General features: G+C 42.5%; 1 long non-coding RNA gene across 1 annotated transcript; it reads left to right on the forward strand.

Annotated features, from left to right (window-relative positions):
• Positions 1-5,331: 5,331 nt before the first annotated feature.
• LOC311422136 lies at positions 5,332-6,978 on the forward strand. The gene is made up of 3 exons (XR_014685199.1): positions 5,332-5,392; positions 5,493-5,564; positions 6,830-6,978. It is a non-coding gene; the product is annotated as an uncharacterized lncRNA (long non-coding RNA).
• Positions 6,979-22,746: the final 15,768 nt, after the last annotated feature.

Here is a 22,746-nt window from a genome sequence, read left to right on the forward strand (position 1 = left end):
TACAAATCATGACAAGAGGCAGTGATCTCAGAGCCACAGACAATGTGAGAGTGATCCCAGGATGGAAACGGTCACTCAAGCCAATGGGTTCATCCCACTGTCGGGGAGCTAACTGAGGTGGTAAGTAAAGGAGGTGGGAGGCAGTGGAGGTAGCATGAAGGTGGTAGAACAGAAGATTGGGCACAATAATATAGTGAAATATATTTTCGGTTAAAGGCTGTAGTAATGGACCACCTATCTCAAAAGGCAGGAGAATGACATCTCATTGACTTTGTGTAACAACCAAAGAATCTAGGGGTCTAGCAGTGGCCTCACACATCTCAATATCTTCATATGCTTTCTGGATGATGACTCTGATGCACTCTCACCAAATTTGTAGAGAACACTAAATACAAGGAAGCAGCCAGCACACAGCAGAGCATCAGTCCAGAAGCACCACAGCAAACCTCAGGCCTGGGCCAAAAGTAACTTCATGAAGTTCTGCAGCTAGAAGGATCATGCTCTGTACCTGGGCCAGGATAACCTGGACTTCAGTACAGACTGGGAAGCAACTGGTTAGCCCAGCAGAGAGGAACTGGGAGGTGATAGATGACAAACTAAATGTGAGTCAACAGTGCACTCTAATGGCAAATAAGCGAAACCGCAGACTGGGAAACAGGACTGTGACTAGCAGGGAGAAGTTATCATATGCATATATTCAATGGTTCTGTTGTCCAATCCTAAGTACTCTGTCTCTGTATGTTCAACTCCAATGCCCTCTCTCTCCACCCAGATCAAAAAGGGTATGAAAAGGGTATAGCTCCCTCTGGAGCCTCCTGGAAGCGGCCCTGAGCTCCCATGGGGCAGCTGCTGCATTCTCCTCACAGAGGACACCCCTGCAGCCCCCCGCTCCCACAGCCTGGCCATGCAAACCCAAACCAAGACACTGGGCGAGCCTCCCTGATTGCCAGCAGCTGGCTCAGCCTGGGAACCCAGGCCAGTGCCCACAAGACTCTCCTGGGCCTTCCAAAGCAAGCCTAGTGGGGACGGAGCACCCATAAAGAACCGAGTCACACAGCAGGACTCCTTGCCAACACCGTCTCACAGACACCTGGGCCAAAGAGCCGAGCCTTGAGCGGGTCTCTCACAATGACCGAGCTCATTTCCTTCCCAGTAGCTGCCAGGTGCCCTCTGGGGGCATTTCGGGGCTACAGGGTGCTGCTAAGAGGGAAGTTGGAGCTCTTGCAGGGCAGTGCTGCCACTAAGGCAAGGCCTTTTCTGCATCTTCTACTGCCCTGCAAGCGAGGATGCTTGGGGCACACAAGAAGCTGGCAGGGGACACAGCTGCAGGGATTTCAGAAGACACAAGCAAATGCAGACTTGGCTTGGGGATGCTTTCTGGTGATAACTGCCCAGCACAAATTACCTCCAGCAAGTCTACTGTGACGACTAAAGGAAAGAGATGCATGGATACTGCTAAGCTCATCTAGATTGTACCAGGTAGGAAAGATACCTCTGTAACAGGTGTGAAGCACTAATTAATTAGAGGAGAATTGGAGCAAAGCCACTTAGAGGTAGTTAAAATCAGTTAAGGTGATGTGCCAGGAAAGCATCAGTCTGCCTAAGGAGTAGCAAGAACAAGCCTAAAGTCAAAGCTAAATATTAAAAAAAGACAAGGACGTGAAGCTTCTGAGAGAGAGGAGCTGGGATTAGGGTCAAAATCTGTCCCCTTTTCTATCACAGAGACACCCAAGGGCGTAGGACAGCAGCACTGCAGGGCACCAAGAGATGCTGTGCATTTTTCTTGTCCCCCCGAGACAGCCACTAGGTGACGATGGTGCCAAGTCTCTGGAAAGAAACCTTGCTTTCTCAGGCCCAGGTGTCCAGCTGCACACCAAGGCCGTCCCTGGCTCCCAGGCGCAGTTGCCAGGCCCAAGGCCGAGCTCCCCTGCAAACCCCCAGCCCAGGAGACCTTGCTCCTGGCATTGTGGAGCAGCCATTTCACAGCAGCCTTTTCTCCTGGCAGTCAGCTTAGCGCTGTAAGCTCTGCCATCGGGGCGCCCGAGAGCCGTGGCAGCTCAGCAGAGAGTCACTGTCAGCTTTGGAGCTCACAAAGGTGGGTGGCCAAAAGTGCCCTGAGCGTCCAGCTCGCCTTGAGGACTGCTGCTGGCACTCGAGGCGTGGAGGTTGGCATGGTGCAATGGGAGACGCCCATGTCCTGCTGCTGGGACAAGAGACACTGATGTGCTGCTGCTGCAGGAGGAGACTTGAAGGTGCTGCTGCTTAGAGGTGCTGAGAGCAGGCAGATTAGTCTAGTGTAGGTGTTCACTTAGGCCTCTGCCTGCAGCTCTTCTTGCAGTGGGATGCCGAGGGGATTTCATGCAGCCCGCTCCCGCTGCCCATACTCAGTCCGGGCATGGATGTGGGCATGGCCAGCACGGATGGCAGAAAATGGGTGCATGGATGGGTGGGTGGGAGTTGGGAATTCAGCCTTGGGATCAGAACTGGGAGGTTATTGGGATAGGAAATGATCAGTGGGATGGGAAGCGATGATGGGGATAGGATTTCATTAGAATGGGAAAAATTTTGTTTTATTTTTATGTCATTAAATTTTCTTTATTGGCTGTGTTGTACTGTACAGCATTTTTTCAGTTTCTCTTTCTTTTGTACGCTATTTAACTCTCTATCAATGCACTGGTTTGTACTTTTTTTCCTTCTGAATCTTTCTGGATTCACTCAGGACGTGATCGAACGGCTGCATGGTGCTGTGCTGCCTGCTGTGTTAAAGTACAAGGGTCTTTTTGGGAGGCAGGCTGGGCACAGTGTTTATCTAGCATCGTGTCTGACTAGAGCATGTTCAAAGAAGATTTCTTAGAAGCTTTCTCTGAGTTTGCTAGTTGCTTGTCACAATGTTGATTTTTTTCATTTCCTTTTTTTTTTCTGTCTTTTTTTTTTTTTTTTTTTTTTTTTTTTTTACCTGTTTCTCCTTAATCCGTTTCTTCTTCTTGTTCTTTTTCACCTCTAAGGGCTGGCCTATGTCTGATGATGGGGAAGCAAGTTAACAAAGTTAAAAAAAATAATTAACTACTTCCTAGCAGCAGCTGTACGTTTGCTCGGTCTGCTCTGTGCATTTTGAAGACCATTCAATGCTATTCAGCCCCTTCAGGAGGAAATGTATGGTTCTAGGAAAATGCATCTTGACTTGATTCAAACCTATGGCCCACCCTGCAGCCCCTGCAACCCCTGTGATGTTCTCTGCAACCCCTCTAACCCCTGTGATGGGCCCTACAGCTGGCTCCATTGTCTTCACTGTTGCTGTATCATTTGCTGATATACAGTGGCATTATTAGAGGCACTACTGTGGTAAGCAGGCTTTAATGTTCTCATTATCACAGCGAAACAGAGGGAAGAAGGTACCACACTTAAAGGCAGAGCAGGAAACATACCTCATCTTGACCTTCAGCTCCCTTCTCTCCTCCACCTTGTGTCTTCACTAAAATCCCCACCCCATCGTGCAATGCTGTGAATCAGCACCTTTCTCTGGAGCTCTCCAATTAAGATTCAGCAGTGCTCGGAGAGCAGCAGTCGGCCCACACTGGACTAATTAATTTTTCCTGCCTGAGTAATTACAGTCCAGAGGTGACCACGAAAGCCAAGCAAATCAATTTGTGTTTTACTGAGATCCTCATCAGTCACGGAGCACTAACCAAGAAGAAAAAATGACCAGAGACAGAGCTGGCCCCCAAACAAGTAACAAAGGGTGCGCTGAAACTGCCTGCTGACCTTCCATACTGGAGACTGCAAAAACAATTCACATCATCATTTTGTTTTGTTTTGTTTTTCTTTTTCCACAATAAGTCAGTTGCCACAGTCACCCTTTTGAAAATTTTAGCTTCATCTCCTTCACTGGCATGAACACCCCATACATCTGATTTACATTCTAGCCAAAACACTCTTCTAAGCTCAGTTTGTAAAGATGAGCATGTTCATTTTGCAAACATCTCAGCAAGCACTGGGAGTGACTTTCCCACTTTCCAAACAGAGGCAATCTGCTGCTCTGCTGAACCAGTGCATTACTGTCAGCAGCTCAAGCTATTTTCTAAAAAAAAAAACCTTTTCCCAGTGTGCCAAGGACCCAAGCAAAGAATTGTCTCCACATGCAACGTATTTGTTGATGCACAACTGCTCATGAAATACCTCTCTCAACCTTAACAGAGACCATCCCAGAGAAATAGCCTCCTGAAATTCAAAGTTTAATCCCTTCCTATCTAATATTTCCGGGTAGATCATGTAAATATAAATGAAGAAACAAATGTTTTTGGCTGGTGGTATCACAGAGAAGATGAAGTTTTTCCTACGTGGAAAAGAGCTGGTACAAGTGGTTATCTCAGAAGTGTGCGTGAGGGTTTGTGGACAGGAGCTGTCTCACTTGGAAGGCTGCAAGTGGGATGGATCTCATTACAGAGGAAACATGATATTGTACCCAACTGGAAGTGATTCCTTTGCCCAGTCAAACCAGGGGGAACAGTCCAGTGCGGTGCATGTGTCCTAGAGACACTAACAAATACGCTTTCAATCTGAGTTTTGGTGGCCAACAGCGGTAAGAACAATTCTGCTAGCTCCATGTGTCTGAGTTTTTCTGAACTCTCTCTTGGCATGCTTCTTCTCTAAATGAAGAGCATCACATCATCTGAGGTAGGGAGAGTCATTCTGGGGAGATGTCTGACACTTTCTGCTGAAGGGGAAGCACTCAAACCAGTTGACAAACTTTTACCCAAATAAAGGTATCTTGGTTAAACACCAACCTACATGTACATGTGTTTTAAAGTGAAGGGTTTAGCAAGATGCACTTGACCAGTGTTCTCCATTATGTTCAGGCCAATTCAGGCTTTGCAACATCCCAGAGTCATTCCAAATCAGCTCAAGTCCCTTGTCTGACAGCAGTGGGTGTTTTCAGCTATCTTGAAAATTCACAAGTCCTCCTGGAGGAAATTATGGATGCAAGTCTGAACATTTGCCAAGAGGTTGCCCTCCTTGCAGATATGGAAAACCACAACCTAAGCAACATTAGGAAGATTGTGGCAAGCCAAATAAAGGAATTTCCTCTCCAGTCAGTACCAGTGAAAACAAATAGGATTTCTTGTGGCTGTTTTGGTTCTTGTGAATAGGTTTGTGGCTATTTCAAGAGGGTATGGATAAAATAGAGAAAGACCAGCTGATGCTAATGAAGACAGTCAGACCTGGGTCACAGGGCCCACAAGGAGAGGTGAAGAGTGGGGTTGGGTTAACCAGGTGGAGAAGGATTTGAAGGAAGATTTAATTGCAGCTGCATCTATTTGAAAGCTGTTACAAAGAAGATTGAGCTAAAATTCTGCAGGCATTTTCTGATGCTCACATCATTGGACGTAGTAAGGTATTTGTCACACTGCTTTTCTGTCTTTAATGTAAGGCACTTTCCAGATTTATTCATTTATTTATTTTTCCTACACTGTCTATTATGGTGTTTTATGAAGACTGTTGAGCTGCTGCAAACACACAAGAGAGGATACCAGAAGAGTCCTGTCTCTGGGTGGAGCTCCGTTAGGGTAATTTACCTTGCTCCTTTTCTGGGGTTCACTAAGCAAACTCAAACCATTGCAAAACTTTGTTACTTACATGTATGTAGATATGGACACGTGCATTTCTGCACACACATGAGTATGTGTGTGGTGAAGCTCACTCCCAGCCACTTGCTGCAGAGGCAGATGGCTGTCTCTAGAAGTTAGTTCAAGGCTTTGAGACTCTTCAGAAGGTGTTGTGGTTTAACCCAGCTGGCAGCTCAGCACCACAGAGCTGTTCGCTCACCCTCCTACCCCAGCAGGATCGGAGAGAGAATAAGAAAAAAGTAAAAACCCTCTTGTGGGTTGAGATAAAAACAGTTTATTAGGACAGAAAAGAAATAATAATAATAGTACTACTAATAATAATGCGTACAAAACAAGTTATGCACAGCTCAATTGCTCACCACCCTCTGACTGATACCCAGCATATCCCCAAGCAGCAGTCCCCCCCGCCCCAGAGAGCCACCCCATATTATTTGCTCAGCATGACATCAGATGGTATGGGACATTCCTTTGGCCAGCTTGGGTCAGCTGTGCTGGTCCTGTCCCCTCCCAATTCCTGCTGCACCCCCTGCATCCCCACTGGCAGGGTTGTATGAGAAGCTGAAAAGTCCTTGGCTTAGTGTAAGCACTGCTCTGCAACAATTAAACCATCAGCATGTTATCAACATTATTCTTATCCTAAATCCAAAGCACAGCACCATGCCAACTACTAGGAGGAAAATTAACTCTATCCTAGCTGAAACCAGGACAGAAGGATATGTTAGCCACATGTTTTATTTGACCAGGAAGGTGCAACCTTGGAGATGTGCATACAGCATAATATGATTGTTTCTGGGAGCTTTCCAGGATTCTCTTGTTGTGTACACAGTCCTACTGGCAACCATGTGAGTTGGGATTCACGAAAAGTCAGTGGCAGGGCCCTCAAAGCGATGATTAGCCACACAGACATCAGGATGGCTTGAGAAGAGCACTTCTGCCCTACCATTGACTGGAGGGAATGGCCTCAAGTTGTGCCAGGGGAGGTTCAGGTTGGAGATCAGGAGACATTTCTTCTCAGAACGAGCAGTCAGGCATTGGGATGGGTTGCCCAGGGAGGTGGTGGAGTCACCGTCACCGGCGGTGTTTAAAGAGAGGTTGGATGTGGTGATTAGGGACATGGTTGACATTGGTAGTAGGGTGACGGTTGGACCAGATGATCCTGAAAGTTTTTTCCAACCTTAATGATTTTATGATTCTATACTCCACAGGGAAGAGATGTTTAGCTGAAAGATGCTATTGGTCAAAAACTACACCCTGAAAACACCCTGCTTCATGGAGAAAATGCCATTCTCTGTTGAGGATCCTGTTGAATTGTTTTACTTGTCTGCCTCAGAGCACATAAACGTCCTAAGGAAAAATTGTATGATGATCAAGGTGTCCTCCGTTAGTGTTTTTTGCCCAGTAGTTCAGTGACTTGATGCTCCATTTGGGTCTATAACCTCTCACCTAGAGAAGCTATTTACTATAAAAAGCTGTTCTCACTAACTACGTCAAAGTTGCTGGATTGGGGTTTTGTTATTTTTTTGTTTTGTTTTGTTTTTGATGGGTGGTTTGGTTTTGGATTGGTTTGGTTTCTTTTGGGGTGGGTCTTGTTTATTTTTTGTTTATGTTTCCCATGCACAGAAGTTTACCAGGTTTTTCTGTGGTGGCCCTTTTCCAGAATGGACTTTTGTTGCCAACACATTTGGTTTTGGACTTAACTGGCTTTCAAAGTCCTGCAGATGAGTGTGCACTGAAGAAAGGTTGTATATGGATAGGCCCAAGTCCCAAGATCAGTGAGCATTTGTGAAGAGGGATGAAATTGGTGGTATTTTTTTTTTTCTTTGCTCTTTTTCCATGTTCCCTTACCATCATTTCCGCTGCTGTCAATCGAAAGGCCTTGTTTTTTTGACTTTACCAACCTCAGCGAAGCAGATACTGAAGGGACCCTGAGGCGCTATTACCACAACGAATGGTGTGCCAAGAGCTTTTTGTCCTTCGGTGTAAGCAGCTTGCAGTACGCAAACCCACTCTGTTAGGTCACAGAGGTTAATAAAAACACAACAAACAATTTATCAACATGGTAATTTGAAAACCACCATTGGTGAGAATTACCAAATTTGCATCCCAGAATAATTATCTTTTACTGTAAGATAGAGCCTCCCCCAAAATTCTCCCACCCTGTGTGCAATGGCACCAAGAAGATGATTTCTCTTGACGCGCTGAACTTTTGAACCCGATGAAGAAATCTTTTTTTTAGTTATACAAGAGAGTCACCGAAAGTTCATTGCCCTTTCTCACATTTGCACCACCAAAGGGACATAAGGAAAAACATCAAGTGTAATATCCATCAATGTTAGAGAGGCATTCAAAATACATCACCGATGCATAAATAAACCAAATGAAACTCCAGTGACAGGAGGATGTTCTGGAAGAACAGAGATACACAACAATATTTAATTATAAATTGCATCAAAATGATTGTCTTCACTCATCAAAGGACTTCTCACAATCATTTCTTTGGTTCAGATGTAAGCCTGAAATCCTGGGTGCTTCCATCCAAAAGCTCGGTATTTTTCTTGGTTCACTGGATACTTTTTCCTGCCAAAGCTCATAAAAATCCAGACACCAATTTACTTAACACAAGGGGTGTGAAATCCCCACTTAGGGAACGTGAATTTAATTGGAAAAAAAAAAATCATAAATCCAGGCCACTGAGCAGTTTGAATTGGCAAGCTTTCCTGTGACCTTGATTTTTTTTTTCCCTGAAATGTTTTTGCCAGTAGAAGTTGGATGGAAAAATCTCCACTGAAATTGCCAAGCATTAGCTTTTCCTTTAACCAGAGTAGCGGGTGTGTGCACTTATGTAAGGCAAAAGCTGATTAAAGAAAGTCTTCAGATAGGACAGGCAGAAAAAAAAGTAGATATACTAATTACTCAAGTGTTCCATCTAATGGGAACCCAGGGCTGCCAAGTAAGTGCCATTACCAATGGCTGTGGAAATAAATTTATCTGAAGCATCTTTGCCTCTATAAGTAGTAATTTAATCAGGAATAACCTGTGGCATGGGCTATGAAGAAAATCAGGCTACAAACTCATAAAGATGCCTTCTGGTGGGAGAGTCTCTGAAGACTCACAGAGGAAGATGCTGCAAAACTATGGCCTACAGATACCCTGGACAGGTAGAGATCAGTTACCATTATTAAGTTCTTATTATTAGTTACCTCTAGTTACCAGAGGTAATGGCAGTGATAATGAAAAATGTACAGGGGGATGCAGACCATGCACTGGTCTTGCACTAAGGAAGAGATGATTTTTACAGCCTGAAGCTGAAAATGGATTGTGGGTGCAGAATAAATATTTTGTAGTCCATAATTCATGGACATGGTCCTTTATTCCTTTCTAATGTATGTCCATCAGTTAATCAGAATAATACACTGTCACACGAAATTCAAAGAAAGCTAAAATTACTGTATTCCCTCCTTTTTGTACTACTTTGATTGCATGTTGTGGGATCATTTCTCTAACTCTGCTCACTCTGTGAACAATATTGCCACACTCTTGTGAGTGAAGACAGACATTTCTTCTTTGTGCATTAAATTTCTTCATGTTAACCTGTATGAAAACAGAGGTAGAAAGTAAGAGATCCGTCACAGCTGGTGAAAACACTTTACTGTCCTATTGATGTTAGCATACTCCTTATTGTCAGACTCAACTTTAAGTTTAGGCAAAATCTAACTAGTTGGTAGGGGAATGGAAAACACAACAAAATCTTGCTTATAAGCTATAAGTCTTCAATTTCTGGACGTTTCTTAGTCATCAAGTATTTTAATGGCTTTCAGCAGGACAGTAGCTGTAAAGGATGCTGGGGAATAACTACCAGCACTGTTGCCTGCAGGACTGTCAACATGTTAATTTGAAGAGGCGTGTGATCAGAAATAGTGTTGGGTCATCAGGAGACTGTCATTAGCCTGAGCATTGTGCCACTACTGATAGACCAGGCAGCTAACATCCATTTCAATGATCTGCAATAATGCTATGGGAGAGGGACAAATGGCATGTCTGCGAAAATGGTGTGTGCTACCCAGGTAACATTCAGAACATCATAAAAATGCTACTGAAAAAGAGATAATAATAAGAAAATGCAAATACAGGAGAAAGAGGCTCAGTGTAGAAAACTGTAAGTACTATGGAATTATTTGAGACTAATTCGAAAGACATTCAGCAAATGAAGCACATGACACAGGACAGGGCAGGGACAGACCTCATCGAAGTAGTTTAATATTGTTTTATCATACACAAAGCAAGGGAAAGAAAAATACCTTAATGGATTATGCCTGATGGAAGGTAGAAAAACAACTGAACAGATCTCTGGGAGAGAAAACCAGTTTCTTTCTGCCCGGTATAAAATGAGACTGCTGTTTTCAAAGTTTTCAAAAGTTGCAGAGTGAAAGTCAGGGAGGAAATCAAGTCAGAGCAGTACATCCTCCAGCCCCAAAGTCAGTAGGAAAGAACACTAGAGAATGTACATAAATGACTATTTGACATCTAGATAACTTGTGTTGACTGAGAAAAAAAAGTGCAAATGCACTTTCTTTCCATGTGACAATAAAACAAATGAATAAAGTTTACACCTTTCCAGTGAAACAATTTAATTATTGATTAATCTTCCTTCCCTTCCAATAAACATTAAAAAAAAAAAAAAGAGAGAGAGAGAGAGAGAAAGAGATTTTGACCTCTAAAAAATGTTTTTAATGTCTTGGTTCATCTTCCCCTTTTCTTCCCCTTTTTCATTCCACTAGGCTGTGCTGTCCATATGTATTTATTGTCATGGTACACTGAGATTTGCTGGTTGTTACCAGGGTTCAGAGAATGTTTTATCTGTAACATTCTATTGTCTTTTCCTCAAACACATGGATTTATGCTGTTATTTATTCTTTATATAAATTCACACTGTTTTTTTGTTTTGTTTTGTTTTGAATTGAATTGTAGCTTTATCCTCCAATAAAATCAGAATTTTATTCTTCTCCAATAGGATCAGAATTGCTGCCATTTGGGTTTACATTCACTGAGGGCTAATTGCCAGTGGAGCTGAACAATTATATGCACACTTACACAAGAATACACATATACATATATGTATACGTGTGTTACGAATCAGATGAACATATTTCACATTCATAACCCTAAATTTGCGAAGAAGGGAGATTTCAGGGAAGATGGAAAAGAGTCAAAAATTGTTTTATGTTTGGCAATTTTTTTTTCAAGAACAAAGAATGGGGTGAGGTTTTTTGTTTGTTTTGGTTTGTTTGTGTTTTTTTTTGTTTGTTTGTTTGTTGGTTTGTTTTTTTGAATGCCAAACATTTACCCATAGACTTTTGCATATTTACTGAACAGTTAGGCTGTTTACTTGTGACATATTTAAAATAAAACAGTCCTACCTTTGGTTCAAAATGTCACTTGTAAGCATTTGTATTCATAAAACAAAAAGGAAAGACACGTAGAATTTGTGGAACCAAAGAAAAAGCAGAAAGCGTTGTTTTCAGTACCATGAAATTCTTCAGGGAATTTGCACGTATATATGTTTCATTTTACCTAATGAAAACAACAAAACATCAAAAGAATAACAAAAATTCTGTTTTGATTTGAACATACTGCCCTCCCACCCCCCACCCTTTCCTTGGTTTGGTAAATTAGTGACTGATCCTTTGGTTTCCACTGTAAGAATAATGACACTGCATTTATTTTTTTCTCTGCAAATCTTCCCCTAGCATTCAGAGCTCCATAACTTCTGGTGAATAATGTCCTAACTAGCATAAATGTGTCATCTTTGTATATGTGTCCTGATCAGGTTAGCTAAGATGTTATTTTCATCCTGGCCATTTATATATAAGATTGACCGGAAATCTTCTTGTAATTGATTTTTATCAAGAAATCCAAATATCTGGAGTTTTATTTTTTACTGTGCTTGTAGTCAGCCTGGATCTTCATTCAAGTAGTGCTGTATTTTCTGTTTTGATGAATTTCTCCATCACGATCACAACAAAGCACCTTCTGTATACATTCTAATTTTTAACAAAATACATGTATGGCATAAAAGAATAAGAGAGTGAAATGCAAAACCACACTGCTTAAATCATATTAAAACAGATGTAAATCAACAATGACAAAGATAGATTTGAGACACCAGGAAAAGAAAAAAAAGGAAGAAAAAAAAAAGAAAAAAACAGTTCTCAAAACTGGGAAACAGCACAGATAAGGATTCAAAAATAATCAATAATATAATAATATATAATAATTTTATATAATAATTTGTATAATATATATATAATAAATAAAAAAAAAAATAAATAAACACCGCCGCCCCACCCCCAAACAAAAAGAAAGAAAGAAAACCCCAAATTCAGCACTAATTGTCTGTGAAGGTTTGGACAGAAGAGGGTTAAAAGAGATCATTCTGTCTATTCAGATAACAGCTGAGAAGAAAAGATGATGTCTCTTCATATATGCATCTTTTGAAGACCTGTGGCACAAGCTGCAAGTTGAAGGCTCTTTGTTGGATGCCAGACAAAGCTCCTTTCCCAGAAGAGTGGCACAGCATGGGGACAGGCCACCAGGCAGGTGGGGGATTTCCATTTGGGATTTCTGAGACTCATCTAGACAAAGCTGTTGTTGCTGTGATCTTATGCTGGGGACAGCTCTCCTGTGAGAGTGAGGTTGGACCAGAGACACCAGAGGTTCCGTCCTCCAGTCCCTCCATTCAGTCCCTCCAGTCCCTCCAGTCCCTCCAGTCTCTAAATAACAGGGTGATGTGGAAGACGAGGGGACAGCAGAGCAAAGATCCACTTCGCTTTCTGGATGGTTTTCTGCTGAAGCTTTCTTTTGCTAATCCTTAACCCTGGGCAACCTGAGAAATGGATGCATGGCAGGACACATTTTCTGGCGTGGTGTCATCATTGCTGTATGCACAGAAATAAAAACTTCCAAGGTCCTTTTAGACCTTTAGACTTCCACGGTCCTTTAGACCTTCCAGGGTCCCCCAGTAGCACACTCCAGGAAAGCCGAACTGCTTGGCAGTGTACTTGATGTCCTGCCACTCCTCTGAGCCCAGCGTCAGCTCAGTCTTTGTTCTCCCCATGCCGTTCCAGACTTTCATCATGCTATGATACCTGGGAACATATGGGAATCTTCACTACAGATGTCTCTGAAAAGATCTGAAATGTCAAACTTTTTATCATGTTCTGCTACTAAAAAGTGTGTTAGAAAGGAGTTGCAAATCCTAAAGCTATTGCAGTGCATTAAAAAAATAAAAAAATACAACTGTGTGGTAGCTCCCGTCCCTGAGTAAATGAATGCAGAGATGTAGCAGTGAGAAAGGTTGAGCTCTCAGTGGAACCGTCCCAAGAACAAGTTAGAAATATACTATATTTGGTTTGGCTACTAAATGTCCTGACAATAGTCACATACGAGATAAGGGGTAAAAAAAGCCTTGATGAGAACAACCAAGACCCACACCCTTACTTGTCTTGGTGGCAGAGGTATGAACAAAGCTGGTAAGCATGAATAAACAAAGTGAAGCATACCTGGAGGTAAGCAAAGAAAACATAAAACTAGGAAGCAAAAATGTCTCAAAACTGTGAAAAGCAAATAAAGAAATACAGAAGAGGGGAGATAAATATGCAAAATAGATGTGCAGACAATGAATGTAATGCCTTTCAAAGAAATCTCACAATAGATTTGTATCTAGTAATCATAGTAAAATCAACCATTATAAGAAAGTTGGACCAGAAAAAGCCAAGGAAACAAAACATCATACCTGGGATACAAGCAGTGTCTTAAAATATCATGTATTATACATTTATGGTACTAACATATTCCAAAATGGTAGAGGTATTTTTTTTTTTTTCTAGCGCTGACTAGCTCCAGATAAGGGCAGAAGCACATAAACAAACAGGAAGCTGAATGGGAAAGAGACATGAAGGCATCTGTGAATAAGCAGAAGTACAAAGACTTTCACTGCATTTTACCAAGGGAGAAAGCGAACGTAGAGCTAAGCAAAGAGAAATTAAAATTTCATGAAGGCTGTAAGGCAGTGTCAGAAACAAACATTATACCAGAAAGGATATTCATCAGCTCAACAACACAGGAATCATTGCTTTCAGCAGTAAATTACAAGAATCATGACATGAAATCAGAAAGAAATAATCCATAAAAAATTCATAGGAGAGAAATGGGCAAACAAACATAAAATATTCAGAGCAGACAGTGTGATGCATCTGAGAGCTAAAGAGAAATCCTTCATGATAACCCAGTCTGTGCATTCCTGCTGCAGACATTGTTGCAGTTTTGGAGCTAGCAGTTTCAGTGTATGCTAAGCTTCAGGGGCTACCAACCTCCTATGCACTTTCTTTTGCACAATGATGGCATGATCCTGAATGAGGCTGTTAAGACCTTGAACCTGACAAATTAATACTGTGAAGAGCATCAACCACATCAGTTTTTGTGCAGATGTAAGAAGGTCCTTAAAAAATCCTGTAAGTACTTAACAGGCCATATCTGTGGTCTTTTCAGGGAACCACACCTAAGACTATCACAAATATATAAGGTATGTCGAAGGTTCGTTGCTAGTGCTGTAGTTGAAAGCAGACAGATCCCTCAATCCTGATGTCTGGGAACAGAGACTCTCTTGAGAGGACAGGGAAACCATTCTGGATTTAAAGGTTTCCTTCAAGATGAACTTGACTATGAAGTGTAAATCCAAATCCATAAATGGGTCCCTGGCCTTCATGCTTCATACTTGGTTGACAAACTGAAGTCAGGCCTTCCCTGAGACAAGAAAGAATTTACAGCTGTGCCTCCTGTAATTCTGCTCTATCAAAAGAGTATAAAAACACTTAGCATATGAATAAGTGAGCTGCCATTCTGCCCCCAGAAGTACACACATGTAGGCGGGAGAGGCGATTAAACAGGTTTCGAGCTATGCAGCATCTCCTGTTCAATCCAGAAAACCTTGGAGCTATCTATGTCTCCTGGGGCAGAAATATAAGTGCTTAAATAATCACACAGTTTTAGACATCATGATTTAGCCCTTTGGAGCCTGACTTCACATGTTTGTCTGAACCAGGTGGCATCTGCAGGGAGAGCTGAGATGTAATGACAGATCTCCCTCTAATGTCATTCTTTAGGTAAATATCATTTTTGGAACCCTAGACACCCGTGGTAGATTCTGGTTATGCAGCAGTTTTTCATCAAGTGTTTTTCCACTCAAGCTCACTGAGTTATGCATGATTTGTATCAATGTGATGGAAGAAAAATATAAACCACCCAGAAAGCAGTAGGGTGTCTCCATGGAGTGTAGCGGAGAAGCTCTGAGGGAGATTTTGTGCTGCTGTTTGTTGAAAGGAGAGGGGAATGTGAGCTATATATTTCACTGATAATTTCTTACCAGCTGGCTCTCCAGGCAACAATCAGTTACTTGGGGAATGGATGACAGAGGACAGAAACAGCATTATCCTGTAAAGTTCCCTTCTTGGGTCAGGAAAGGAAAAGCTTATAGGGTGGGTATTTCAGGTTAATACATGAGACCCATCCAACTGAGATTCCTTTTTAATGGTTTGCTCTGAAAGCAAGGAAGCAGACTGGAAGCAGCCCAGGTAAGACCAGTTTCATGTTTGTCAAGTGGGGTGAGGACCTTCCACTAATTTTCTGCATGTGCTTTGTAGATGCAGTTCACATGGAAGAACCCAGGTGACTGGGGTCTTGCAACACTCAACATTACAAGGATATTTTGGGAGAGTGGGAGACCTGATGCAGAAAGTAATGCTTGGAGGAGAAATGGGGTGCTGAGATGGTTCATGGAGAAAGACTTGGTCATGGGCAAGTCAGGAGCAGACAGGCCCAGACTAATGCACCAACCTGACACCAATATTGCTGAAAATGTGACTTACTTGGGAAGAACCTCAGGTTTGTCCCCAGAAGCCCTTGGTAGCTAATGCTGACCCTATCATTTATTCAATAGGTTTCCAATAGAGATCAGGTCTTGCTTTAGGTGGAGACAGCACTCTTCCCTGGTGAACTGAAGTGGCCAGTGAGATGAGATATAAGTTTTCATGACAGGAAAGACAAGCAATGCCTTTTTTGTCTTGCCAAGACCCTCCTCTGTGATTGCTCTGCATATGGACTGAGGGCTGGTGTCTGGATGGACAAGCATTGGATGTACTCACTTCCAGATGGCTCAGAACTACCTTGTTCCCAATTTTTATAGTCCTCCTTCTCCACACACACACTGAACCAGTGGCTTCTGTCCCTAGCTGCTCATAAATTCCAGGGCCTCGAGAAGAATTGTCACCACAGGAAAAATGTTTTGGACCCAAGCACCTTTAGAGCCTTTCCAAGACCCGATGGAAAGAAGCAAACTTACATCTTGTTTGGCTACTTCAAGATTTATCCTGCCAGAAGTAATGATGCTGAGTAATACCTAAATGAAAGACTTGCCTAGTTCATCAGTTTTGTTCTGTTGCTTTCCATTTGTATTTCTGGTTGACAAGTCATTTCAGAACTGTCATGTAGTGATCATGTGCAGAGACTGGAGCTGGCAGGTTCAGGTCCAGATCCAAAAATTTAGATGTACATCCAGCTCCTGCTTTTTAAATGTAGCTGTGCAGAAGTGTTTTATGACTACTGAAATATTTACCTCAAAGTTACAAGCAAACAAACCTACAGTTCTCCTGAGACATGCATGCAAAAATATCTTTTTCCTTAGGAAAGGAAGTAGGAGGGTGACAGAAACAGACATCACAGACCTGTGATTGTGAACTAAATTATTGATGTTCTTATTGCAAGTCAAACTCTTTATTGCTGCTGAATGTCAGATTATAATATTTAATGTTCTATAGAGTCTATTTGCTATATTATTCATATTGGTCATCTAAACTACACCCAGTTCTCCCATTGTGTGTGAATTTAAGGGCTGAAGTATTATTGCAGGGAAGAATTTAGGGGTAGTAATTATATTAAGAGCATCAAGTTCATTTCCATAGAATCTGAACTGCAGTGATCATTTATGTAGGTGATTTTATTTATTTACTTTATTTTAACATGCAGGGCTGTGAAGGGAGCAGGAGTTTCATGAAAACAGCTATGATTTACCTTCAGTGTTGGGTTTAAGCAGGAATGTGATTGCTTAGATAATGAATTGCCTTCTCTCCTTATCCTCTTTAAAAATGCATGTCACTGTACTGGGCAGCTGAAATGTTGTTGGACTAACATACCTCTTGTTCCTTGACAAATGTCATCCAAGCAAAGTCATCACCGAAGTTGTAAGTTCAAAGAAGTTACATAAATGCTTAATATGTGCACATATGATTTTGTGGTATCTTTTTAACTAAAACACAAGTTAATGCAAAAAAAAAAAAAAAAAAGTGTTCTTTTGGATAATTTACAAGTGGAGCAAATGACTTTATTTGCTGATTAATTATTCAGACTAAATCGTGTAAGCCAGCTAAGAGTGATGTGTGTTTATTTTGAAGTCATTTCCCATTAAGCAGGTTCTGAGCATGTTTTCCTCCCTCTAAGAGATCAATAACCCATATGTTTGTCTAACACAATATTTACACTCAAGCAGGAATCTTGGGAAGGGTAAAAGACAAAGCACCTAGAAAAGAAAGCCACAAGGAAACGCTTTAAACTTTACAATTCACATTTATTTTGAAAAAATGTTTTGTTAAAAATACTCCTACAAAGGCATTGGAGCAGCGGGTTTCTGTTTCCTTTATAAATACATCTGATTTCTTTCTTTATTTATTTTTCTCAGTAACATTGAAAGACATCTGACAAAGCCAGGGGAAGCCCTGATCTGAATGGAAGACACATCCCTGTGTAACAAGGACCTGCACACTATCTCCCCATTCACAATTAAAAAAAAATACAAATGTTGTCATGAAAAATGTTAAATTGTCCACAGGGCCATGACCAACACATGGGACGATGAACAGTAGGAAACTAAGGCTGGGGATACTCCTGGAGCCCAGCTGATGGATCCTTGGACCAATGGTGATAAAAAGAGAATTTCACTAGAAATGCTTGTTTTGGGGTAGTTGAAGTTCCACGAAATTCCCCCATCCTACACTGCCCAAAGCTGTGAGGAGCTCAGAGCCTGGCAAAATTTCCCTATAAACTTCCCTACGATACAGTCAGTTTCTCCACAACTCTTCCATTCGAGGTTGATTGCTTCCCACTTTGTGTTGGAGGAGCCATGCAAGCACTCCACAGTAATCTAAGGTCCTGACAAGCAGGTGGACTTCTTGCCACAATGCTCAACCTCTCTCTTTCCTGCTACAGTACTGCCACCTCCCCAGATCACCTTTCAGCCTTTAGCATAAGCCTTCCCTACAGGACTCTCTTTCTTTCTCCCTTGCCTTGCTAACCTGGGGTCTAGTTGTTGAGCTGGGACGGGTTGTTCCTGCAAGTCTTAGAAACATTGGCAGCTATGTTGGCTCTTCAGTTCCTCAGAAACCTATTGATACACAATAGCTGAGGCTGCAGAGGGTAGTTTGGCTATCTGTTCCCAGCTCAGCTTGCATGGAGGTCTTTGAGGTCCTAATTACAACTCACGTGTGTCCTGCTACCCACCACATCTCAGAGAATAGCTTGGCCAAGTGAGTGGTGATCACAGAGTAGAATGAAAACATTTAGGTTGGAAAAGACCCTTAAGATTATCAAGTCCAACCATCACAAAATTACTTAGGACAGCAATTTGAAACACCATGATTGTTTCTCCAGCAGGACCTGTTACTGCTTGGCTCTGGCTTCAGTCAACTGAACACTCCCACAAAACTTAGCAGGGTTTCTGTGCTGAGCCAACTCTTCACGAGGAAACAGAAGAAAAACAAACCTACAGCTGCACAGCCCAGTACCAATCTGAAGGTTTCCTTTGCCCTAGGATGAGGCACGACATAACTACGTTGTCAGAGATCTTATGGATATCTCAGTCCTACAGGATTACAAGTTGGGGGCACGGGTGTTTTATGAAAGACTGGTAGAGAACTCTGAAGCTCAGACTGATGGTTGTGCTCATTTGCCTGTTGGTAAGGGGTAGGGTTGGACCCTTTGCCTTGAACTATTCCATGGGAACATTGACCAAGGATCCTGGCACTCCTGCCCCAGTTTCATATAAATTTCTTCACCCTTCTTCAGAAAGACCTGGGATGTGAAGTGGCTGATGTTTTGAGGGAGGACAGGCAGAGAGGGATGTTTCGTTAAAAGAAATGTAACTGAATATAGGTTTGCTGCAGAGATGTGCTGAGCCAGCTCCAAGGAAAAGAGTACCTGGAGATGGCCCAAACCTGACAAATCCATCCTGTTATTCTGTCCTGGGAGAGGGACAGAGGACAAAGCTGGAGAGAGACTTTTTACAAGGGCATATAGGCAGTGGTTTTAAACTGAAGGAGGATAGATTTAGAGTAGATATTTGGAAGAAACTCCTCACTGTGAGGGTTGTGAGGTACTGGAACAGGTTGTCCAGAGAAGTTGTGGATGCCTCATCCCTGGAAGTGTTCAAGACCAGACTGGATGGGGTTTTGGGCAATCTGGTCTAGTGGGACGTGTCCCTGTCCATGGCAGGGGGTTGGATTAAGTCCCTTCCAACTCAAGCAGATGTTATGATTCTGCACAATGAATATACAAAGCAATGTAGAGAAGAGACAGCAACTGATAGGGGGCAAGCAATAAGAAAGAAAAGGGATGTAAGGTTCACGGTGTGAAAAATGGATGAGGTCACAAAAGGAGGGGATCCAGTAGAGCATATCCTTTTGGGTCTCTCTTTTGGATCACAAGTGAAGGAGCAGATGCAACCTCCCCAGTCCCTGATTTGTCCCACCCCTGCTCCAGCACTGGGACAAGGGGTGTGATGAGATGTATGGTCTTGTTTGAGGAAGGCCATGATGAAGAGGGGAGAAATGAAGCAATGACCTCAGCATCTGGAGGTTCTAGAAGGAGCACAGACTGGCATACTAGAGTTGTGCGTGCCATGGACTGCTCTCTTTGCAAGAAGGGCACATGTTTGGGAACCAAGACACTTAAATTGTCTGACAGTCCATGTTCATGTCTCTACAAACCCTTGACTTCTGCAGTGTCTGTCAGTCTTTATTTCTCTGTACCTCGGTCCTGTGGCAAGCCTTAGCTTCTCTCTAGGATGTGTGCTTTACGGGCTGTGTGGTACTCAGGTAAGGTAGGACAGACACAGTGCTCTGTAGAAGCAGGGCTTGCCAGCATGGAAGCTGCAGCCATACAACTTTGCTTCCTCATATGAGGCTTGGGCTACCCCATTTACAATAAAGGCTGTGATTTTCATATGACCCCAGTGCTCCCAGGACCATAAACACAGGAGCTGGGATTTTCAGAGAAGAAAAAAAAACAACATCAGAGAGCTTATAAAACCATCAGCTAGAAGTACCCTGGTTCTTTCCCTTCCAGAGCAGAGGAAAGAACAGAGAGTCATACTGGAGATCAGACTTAGAGGGGGCCAAACAAGATAGATCAGAAGAAAATACAAATAGTGTGTCCCTTTCCTCATCTTCCATAGCTTAGAGAGGTCGGCAGGGTGTTAGGACTACACAGCCAGCGTCCCTTCTGCCTCAGACAGGATCTTCTGCCACATTCCTGGGCTACTTGGAAGAGGGAAATGAATCATTGCCTGTATCAGATAGCTTTTATTTATGCTATCAAGGTATCATAAGAAACATAAGTTTTGTCTGGATCTAACCTGTCCCCAGGACATAGAGAATAAATTCAGAACTGGCCCAGCACTCACAACTGAACCTTGCACTTAATACCCGACTGTATCTTGTCCTGGAGGCCCCAACGCTTGGTTTGTGCTCTGGGATGCCTCTTGGCTTTCACTGCAGGCTCCTAGCCCAGCTCTGAATTGCATTGAGACATGTTTGACCATTTTAGAAGCTTGTCCCAGGCTTCTTTCCTGAATTTTCATCCTTAAGGCAGCTCTCATGTATTTATTTGGACTCATATCCATGCAACCAGCAGAGACTGCTCCTGCAAGCTGAGCTAATCTCCAATGCAGGTGCAACAGTCTCACTGTCAGAAAACAGACCATGTTAGAAGGAAAGGGAACACTTCTTCCTCCAGCATCTGTCTCCATGCCTCAGGTTCTCTGAACCGGAAAAGAAAGTTGAGACAAGGATGCTTCCACAGGGAGCTTCCACATTCAGCATGATGGGCCACCAAGAAGCCTTCCCTTTTGTGCCATTACTGCTGTCTGGAGCACTGATGATACGCTGCAGTTGTGAATCCCAGGGATGCCTCGTTACACAGGGAACCAGGAGGAGGAATTGAGTGGTTTCCCCTGACAGGGGAGTACCCCTCTGGCCCCATGTGGAAATCCTTCACCAGAAAAAGCCATAACGTGTCAGTCACAAGATGGTATAACAGAAGTGCTAGTAGGAGTTGTGTCACACACTCCATGCCCCCAGGCATCCATGACCCAGAAAAAAACAAACAGAAGAGGTATTTTTGCATTGAGGATGCTACTACAGATCTTACTTTCACAAATCTGCCGAATCCTCTTTTGAAAGTATCTAATGCTTAGCATCAACATCCTGCAGCAGTGAGTTCCAGCATTCAATCACTGTGCTTTGTCACAGCATATTTCACTTCACCTGTGGCCCTTCTTTTATTGTGAGAAATAGTGACTACTTCTTACTCACCTTTCTCACATCTTCCCTGATTTAATGGCATGAAATTTCATATCACTGTTTGCCTCTGTCACACCTAGAATCAAAATCTATTTAGTCCCCTCTCATACTTCCAGAGTCTTCTGGCTGTTCCTGTGGCCCTTCTTTGCATATTTCTTAGTTTCTGTGTATCCCTTTGAGAATTAAGTACATCAGTACATTCAGTACTGGCTCATAACATCATCCTTATGTGAAGACCATCGGGTGCTAATATCTGTTAGCAGAGACTTTGCATTCATTCTCAGAAAAGACCAAGCAAGGGTTTGGATTTGCCACACTACCTGGCTCAGAGTGGTGTCCACAATGCATGAGGACCTCTTCAGTTGGGTATGGTGCTTTTGGCATCCTCTATTTTACAAACTCCTAAGCCAGCTTGTAGACCACAGATTGGAGCCAACAAGGGGGCAGTGCAGAAGAATTAGTTTGGGGGAAAAGTGGGATTTGACTGTCTCTTTTAACCCCAGGCTAGGATAACATGCTTCCTTGAACTCCTTCCATTAGTTTTGCTAACATAGCTGTTTGGCTATTAAAGACTCATTAAAGATTATTTCTTTACCTCTTAGACTTCGTAGAGTTATCAAAGGACACAGTATGCTATCTGTGCAGGAACTCAAGACTGGCCCTAGAGGTAGAAGCAGAAGCTACAGTTAAGACAACTGATAAATTCCTGAAATTTTCTGGAATGAAACAATGGGAAAAGGATCAAGCAAATCTTTTTTTTTTTTTTTTTTTTTTTTTTTTTTTTTTTTCAAGAAAAAAAATGAGCTTCTGAAAAATATGAGGCACATGAGGTTAAGTCCTCTGGCTTGTTGAATGGCAGTCGGGGACTACAAAAACAGTCCATGGCTAGACTAAAAATGATTCAGTGATCAAACCATATTACTTAAGTGGGACTGCTGCTGCTCTCCTACAAAGCACACGAGTGCAGAGAAGTGCAAAATTCTTACAGAATGGAGAACAACAGAAACTGCTGAATTATTTGTAGGACAGCACGGAATGAAAATCAAGACAAACACAGATTTGAGGGGAGCGAACACCTCTTGATTCTATCCCTAAATTTCTGCAACTAACATTAGACAGTAGAATGGGTAGGACTAACACAGAGAGAGAATAGTAAAGTAAATTTCAGAAAATAATTGCAAAATGCAGGGAGCTTTCTAGGACTGTGGAATGCATCACATTATGAAAGTAAACACACACAGAAGTGGCGTCGTGTCTTTGGGAAGGGTTCAATAGCTGCAATAAGCAAAATCATCCTGGAGAATTCTAAAAATTAGGCCAAAATGAGTCTGAAGCGAGAAAAAAAATAAATATTTTGCATAGTAGGAGAACTCCAGTAGTTCTCAGCAATGACAAGATGAAATCAGTGCATTGAATTGTGAACACGGTGGCACCAACAG

Source organism: Aythya ferina, assembly GCF_964211825.1.
Source record: "Aythya ferina genome assembly, chromosome: 21".
In the NCBI taxonomy this organism is placed as follows: Eukaryota; Metazoa; Chordata; class Aves; order Anseriformes; family Anatidae; genus Aythya; species Aythya ferina.